Source organism: Panicum virgatum, chromosome 3N (genome assembly GCF_016808335.1).
Source record: "Panicum virgatum strain AP13 chromosome 3N, P.virgatum_v5, whole genome shotgun sequence".
NCBI classification, from domain to species: Eukaryota; Viridiplantae; Streptophyta; class Magnoliopsida; order Poales; family Poaceae; genus Panicum; species Panicum virgatum.
The window spans coordinates 41,406,287-41,414,096 of NC_053147.1; the positions used below are offsets into that span (position 1 = coordinate 41,406,287).

General features: G+C 46.8%; 1 long non-coding RNA gene across 1 annotated transcript; it reads left to right on the top strand.

Moving 5' to 3' along the window:
• Window positions 1-1,377: 1,377 nt before the first annotated feature.
• On the top strand, window positions 1,378-4,469 carry LOC120665948. Its single transcript, XR_005671465.1, has 2 exons — window positions 1,378-2,664; window positions 4,167-4,469. It is a non-coding gene; the product is annotated as an uncharacterized LOC120665948 (long non-coding RNA).
• The last annotated feature ends 3,341 nt before the right edge of the window (window positions 4,470-7,810 follow it).

Sequence of the window (7,810 nt, forward strand, 5' to 3'; positions counted from 1 at the left end):
AGGAGGTGTAACTGACCAATAAATACTCCCTGTAATACCCATTGATGGGACAGATTGAAGAGAGAGGATATTTCCTGATGGATTGGCATACTCTTTCTTTAATGTTGTTGTGTTCGTCCATTCCGGAGACACTCTCCACCAACACTCCTCCGGCCTCGAGCTCTGCGGATCGGTCGCGGACGGCGGCGAATCGAGCTTCCTGTCCCTCCGCCACCTACCCCTCCTCGTGCGGTGGCCGGGCAGCCGGCGAGCCGCAAGCGCGTCGCGGCCGGGCGGGCAGCGATCGCGCGGCTCGGGGGCGGCTCCCATGGCCGCATCGAGCACCGCCGCCGCCTCGAGCTCCTCCCGCCTCCCTCGCCACGCCGACACCCCTCCCTCCTCCCTCGCCGCTCGAAGACGCCACACTCGGACGCCGCACTCGCCGCTCGCGGACACCGGGCTCAGACGCCGGATGCCGCGCTCACCGCTCGCCGACACCGCGCATGCACGCCGCGCGCGCCACCGCCGCGGACGCTCGCCTCCGACCGGAGCTGCGGTGGGCGAGCAGGGCGGGGCGCAATGGCCGTCCCCGTCCCGGCAGGCGAGTGCGGTAGCGTCTTCCCGGTCTCCACAAGCTCGGACGGCGGCCTACGGATTCGGCCGGAGCGGAGCTCGAGCGCAGCGCAAATGGCGTCCATGGCCGGCGCGGCCCTCCTCCCTTCCCCCCTCCCTCGGCGACGCGGGTCCATAGCCTCCCTCCCTCCTCCAGGTCACTGAATTGCATACTCAAGGCGGGCACTCTGCAGGATGCCTCCGCCACTGCGGTGGACGCGGTGTTCGTCCTGTCGTTCAGCACCGACGCCTACACGCGGCTGCTTGCGGGCTGGCCCGCCGAGGCCGACGCCGCCGCGCCCAAGCACGCTCGCTGCAGGCTCGGGCACCTCCTCGCCGACCGCATCGGCCGCGCCGTCTCAGTACCGTGATGGATTATTCCTCTCCAAAAATTGAAATCTTTGACGCTTCAATCGTGGAAGACGAGAATTTCGACAGTGCGCCTGCGGGGTTTCTGCAGGAGCTGTACGAGCCGGACGTGAGGAGGGTGGCGGTGATGGAGATGGCGCCGCTGGGGTGTGCGCCGCGCGTCATGTGGGAGGGGATGCGTGCTCTGAACGGCGGCCGCGGCTGCGTGGAGGAGGCGAACGAGCTGATCCAGGGGTACAACGCTAGGCTCGCGGCGAGGCTGGACGACCTGCGGACGGAGCTGCCTGGCGCCGCCGTCGTGTTCTGCGATGTGTACAAGCAGTGGCGGAGCTGGAATTCAAATTGAGGGGGCTCATTTTCCTTTCTTCCTACTCCCTCCTTCCTTTTTCTTCTTCTTCCTCCTCCTTTCTTCTTCCTCTTCTTCACTCATGCTTAAAAAATGTTGGGGAGCTTTGGGGGCTCCATGGGTTCTATGGGAGTAGGGGGGCTGGAGCACCCCTAGCACCCCCCTGGCTCCGCCACTGTGTACAAGGGGATGGTGGAGGTCCTCTCCAATCCCGGCGGATACGGTAATGATGATAGCATCTTTCTGCTTTCAGCTGTTCTCTTTAGCACTTTATTTCAGTGAACAATGGTCCAATTGATACTGAATTGTTCGAGATCTCTGAATTGCATACTCTGCATCATGCATATGGAACTATTAGTTCAGACTTCAGATGTTCCTACGAAACCACAAGGCATATGTTGATGAGGATACTTCAGAACATCAACTTACTTGAATTGGCACAGAACTAATCATGATCTATCAATGTAACCAAGCACCCTGCACAATGGTCGAATGGATCCTGAGTTTTTCCCGGTCACTGAATTGCATACTCTGCCTCATGATGACCATGCACAATTCTTGCTTATGCTGTGTTCTACACATCTGCTTTTAGAGTTCTTGTTCTACACATCTAGCCTGCTCTGCAGAACAATAGTCAGCTGCCAAGCAAGGTGTCTGATCATAACATTTACAACACACTTAAGCATACTGCAATAAGCATGTGCTGCAACTCCGTAAGCCACTAACTTTCCAAATTTGGAATACATGAGTCTCGCCCTACCAACCATTGTTAGCCACCTTATTAACCTTACTTAGGAGTTATTTCTTATATCCAACGCCTGAAATGAATTTCTCTTGAGACCATTCCCAACTGAACTCCTACTAATAGCTGGTGAAAATAGTTTGAACCTGTAGAAGTAACATTCCATGATGATGGTTTTCTGGTGAAAGTGAGAGGTATCTCTGACTGATCCCCCTTTGACCTTTGTCCAAGTATTGTGCTTCGATATATGATGGTGGCAGGTTAAGGTTTTTTCCCCCCATTCTGAACTCTGAATTTGTGCAAGATTTACCTAATGTTTATTACATGGTTGGAGAATTAAAAACAGCTGGCTTGATGGGTGCATTTTATCGACGTTGTTTTTTTCCCCATTTAGACTTAATTTGGATGCCAATTCTTCTGCAGTGGGCGAGCAACACGGCTCAGCTGGGTTAGAGGGCCGGCCTCTTCATGTCTGTTTCCACGAATTCAGAATACATTACGAGGGAACCAAGCACCTTGCTGTTGGCCAGTCCATCCACTGAAACCCCTTCTCTGCTGGTGGCCATACGTGGAGGATAAGCTGCTTTTTTGCGTGGAAATGCTCCCTCTAACAGGGGTGAGTACCTCTCTATCTTTGTTAAATCAATGAGCAAATCTGCTCAAAAAAAATCAATGAGCAAATCCAGGGGAGTCCGTGCCATCTTCGAGGTCTTCTTGATGAACAAGGCCGATGAACCATCTGTAACCGTATCCATTTGCTCATATTTTATTATAGCATAAACTTCATTGTTGATGATCTTAATTCGTATCCATTTGCCGAATGTGGTTCAGTTTATCTGGCCCCACTCTATGTGTTGCTGCTACTGCTGATGTCTTGCTGTACAAATGAGTTTCTTCGGTTCATATGATTTAGATCCTTGCCCTCAATGTTTTGTGTTGCCATGAACTGTAATTATCGGCAGCAAAACATTATACAAATTACAATTTTCCCTTGCAATTGCGCTATGATCCTCTACATTTAGATATGCAAAGTTATACAGGCTCAGATGCCTACTTCATCCCACTCCATGCTGTAATAACTAGAGTTACTTTGGCGGTCATTTTTCCCCTAGCGTAGCTTCCTCAGACATTCAGATCAACTGATTACTAAACATGGCAGCTGTTAGCGCTGGTGCAAACTATACATTTATATTTAAATTGAAACATAGCAGCTCCTCATTACTAACCTGCCACCATGTGAACACATGCAGAGCCAAAAAAGCCTGCTGCGCTACTATGCTTGAAGCTTGAAAGACAACACACTGCTTGAGCAGGCTTCAACTGCACATCTGAGCCTCACCCTGGCAGCCTCCTATTTTGACTTCTTTGCCTCTTCTTCCCGTCAGATCTGTGTGGACGCTGGAAAAGAGACAAGACACTATCTAGCTACACTGACAGAGGTCCACACTGCATCACGTTTCTTACACACTCCCATTTTCCTTCTATTTATAATGCCTTGAGCATCTTCTTCATCATGCACTGACAACTTGGGTACCACATCAGTTACTTTTATTTTAGCACAACTGGATCTGATCTAATCAAATAACTTAACTGTACCTTGATCCTCTACTTTTAAATATGCAAAGTTATATTTAAAAAGAGACAACTGTGAACGCTAGAAAAGAGTCAAGATGCTGCCAGTCTGCGCCGACAGAGTTCCACTTTGCATCAGGTTTGTACACACTCTTATGAACTCGCGTTTGCCTCCACACTTGATCCCTCTTAGATTGCTATGCAGAACCCTTATTAGAAACATAAGACTCTGCATAAGATCAGGCACCCTCATATGGCCAATTATCTTCATCCTTTCCTTACCGCACAGAACAGTTCCCAGTTCAGCGCATCCACAACACTCCTAATTCAGATTCTTCCTCCTATACTGCTGTCAGTGGCTAATATGTTTGAAGCTGCGTATATCAAATTTGAAACTTGTTTAATTGCTTATGTGTCCTCCAACTGGCAACCTAATCATTTTGATAGTGCGCTGCACAAATTAAATTAGTATGTCAACATCTTATACTCATGTATATATTTGTATACTTTACTGAGAAAACTCATTCATATCCTCGCTGCCTACAGGGAAAACCATTCCGTCTAAGTAATGACCAAAGGAACTGCTTATCTTGAACATCAGATGCATAGAGGCTGGCTGATCATGCCGGCATTTTCCAAACTATCAAATGCTGCTACAAGACATTGTCGACGCCACCGAAGCACCCTAGCTGTTTAGATCATCAGCCCTCTTGGACTCCAGCAGCTCCTCAGCTGAACCGAATGGAGATTTAAATTGTAATATAATCAGTATTGCTCCTGGATAATTGCCATCTATAACCTCCTGATCCCTTTACCAAAGAGCTAATTACACTGCAGTGTTCCTTATAAGGCTATAAGGCATCCTGATCATTAAGAAGGACCATCTAACCAATATTGCTGATGAAGCCAAACAAAAATATAAGTGAAATGAAACAAGAAGATTATGCACTTTGCACATGCTCGCGTCGTGCTAAATATAAATCACGTGCTACATCCGCAAATACTGAAATTATCGACGGCAAAAAAATATACTGAAATTATCCGCAAATACAAGAAGGTGTTGGAGGATTTTCCTTCAGTTCAAATGCCTTTTGCATGGTTGGTGCAACTAACACCTCCATTGAAGAAAAGTGCCTTTTCCATCTCATCATCCCCATTGGCACATCCGAATCAAATACACTTGACTGTTAGCATTGTATCATGGCTTACTCCTTTCAAGAGAACACGCCATGCTTTTCAGTTTGTAAACTATATGTCATCTTGTGTGTAAGGTACAATATTATGAACTATGCAAGCCGTTCAGCGTCTTATTTGATCCAATGTCAACTGTCGTTTTCCCTGCATGGACACTGTATTACCGACACCAGCCTATCGTACGAAATTAATCGCCGTCACGCACTACCTGTATGCTGCTGTGTTAAAGCAACGTCCCTTTCTTCAGCTCAAGTAAATCACGCCACTTATACACTTCATGCACGCGCGCGCCAATGGCGCGCCTCATGCACTAGTGGACATGTCAAAAGGAGAACCGTTGCATGTGTTAGGACAACGATATAATTTGTCTACTTGTTCAGATCATATGATGAACTCATGTCTATATTTCTCTATTTTTGTTGAAATGGCCTTTAAATTGGTACGATCAATATAGTGGGCTTGAGTATTGGATGATTGGTACGGTATATTCTTTAAAAATTAAGCTTTGTATATTGTTTTGGATTGCAATGCTAATTTTGAAAATAGTCTGAAATAGGCTAATTCTGATTGAATTTAGTGGGCTCGAAAATGTTTGATAAATTAGTGGTCTGCTTTTGATACTGGCCCAATATAAAATGGGCTGTGGGTGATGTTGTCCACGTCAGCAACCAAAAAAGAAATTGTCATATCAGCAGCCAAAAAAATTCCATGTCAGATGCCACGTTAGCAGCAAAAATAAAAGCCACGTCGGACGATCAGCAGCAATATTTTCTTGTGATATCCTATATGCATATGGCAACCAAATATCTTCCATTGCGATATCAGTTGAGCATATAGCAACACCTAGTATTTTGTTGTGATATCCACCATGCATATGGCGACCCAAATTCTTCTATTGCGTTATCAGGTGAGCATATAACGACCCAATTGCTTGCGTTGAGATATCTATGGAGCATATAGCGACGATCCATATTTCGTTGCACGACCCTGTATGTGTATAGCGACGCCAATTCACGTTGCGATTTGCTTCCAAAATATTGTGACGCCTACTACTTCATTGTGATATCCTCCGATCCTATTGCAACAGCACAAGTCGTATTTATAGGATTAAGAACACCGACTAGAGAGGGGGTGAATAGTCAGTTTAAAAACTAAAACCACAAATACTAGAGAAATTTAATTAGTAAAACAAGAGAGCCCTATGTCTTACTACTACTATCTTTAGTTTGGGTTTGCAACCTAGGATGACAAGATAAATTACAATCTCTAGGAAAGTAAATAGCTCAAAATAAATGAACTACACAAGATAAGCAAGAGAGATAACCGAGCTTGATACAAAAATTTATCCCGTGGTGTCAATGACTTGCCGGTCACCTCTAATCCACGTTGAGGTGGATTCCAAGAGTCAACCGCTCATCTATCAAGAACTCTCTTGATCTTGAGCCGGCTTGAATCAAGGAACCGCTCCACACCTCGATTCTACTAGAGTTGCTCTTCACCACTCCGGTGAGGTGAGCACAAGACCTCTCACAACCGAAATCGAGGCTTCTCAATAATTTCCTTGGAGGTACTCCACGAAATCCACTTCTCCATGCCGTCTAGGGAGCGGCAACTCTCAAGAGTAACAAGTCGATGACGCTTGCTTGAAGTTTCCCTAGTGCCACAAAGCTCAAACTCTAGATGCAAAGCACAAGGATGCTCTCACACTCTCAAAGATGCAATCACTAAGTAAGAATGAGTGAGAGAGGGATGGCTCAGCTCCAATGTGTCAAGAAAGTAGTCCAAATGGCCAAGAGAGCCTCCCAATGGCCGGGCATTGGGTATATATAGACATCCCCACAAAAACTAGCCGTTACACTCTTTTCTACGAAATCGCGGACCGTCCGCGGTTCAAAAATCGGACTGTCCGCCCTTATAAATCAGTGAGTCAGAGTGCAATGATTGTGTGTTAGAACTAGCCGTTGGAGCCCTGGCAGACTGTCCGCGCCCTAGGGGCGGACCGTCCGCAGTTATATGTTCCAAACCACCAGAGACGAAAATTGTCTCTGGTCCCTTTTGAAAATTACCGGCGGACCATCCGTGCCCCAAGGGCGGACCGTCCGCCATTCAGCCTTGAAAACCACCAGAGACCAAAACGTCTCTGGCACAAATGTTAATTGACCGGCGGACTGTCCGCGCCCCAGGGGCGGACCGGCCGCCGTTCAGACCATCAGCCCAACCAAAGATGCAACGTCTTTGGTACAATTTGAGTTAGAGGGGCAGACCGTCCGCCCACCTGGGCCGGACCGTCCGCCCTTTATTTTTCAACCCCACCAGAGGCAAACAGCCTCTCTGGTACATTTTCAAAAATGTACGGCAGACCGTCCGCCCCTCTAGGCCGGACTGTCCGCCCTTAGACAGTCAGCACACAAACTCTTGAACCTTTTTCAAATCTTTTCAAAACGACATTAGCCCTCATGCATGCATCTAGACATTTTGAGCAAAATGGCACTAAAGACCCGTCAAGCACGAGTACACGACCCCTCTCGATAGTACGGCTATCTATCCAACAAATCCTGTCATTTTTCAACCACTAAACGCCTCATGACCGGTAAAAATGCAAAAGCCTTATTTGATACCTTTGCCTTGAGCACGAGCTTTGCACATCAACTCCAAAATTTCATACGATCACAAACAAATCCTTTTCATCCGTGAATCAACCTATGCTCATTATCTCAAATAAAATTGTTAATCCACAGACCGCTGTCATTAATTACCAAAACTCGAATTAGGGGCATAGATGCTTTCAATCTCCCCCTTTTTGGTAATTGATGACAACACTAATTTTGGAGTGATAAAAAGAGTTCAAGTCAACTTTATACACTAGGCATAAGGTGGACTTGGAATTGAACTTTGGAAGAACTTACTCATTTTTCTTGAAAATTTCAGAATATGATATGAATAAATTCACCAAGGTTCGATAAGTAGAGAGAACTCCCCCTTGATATGTGCTTATA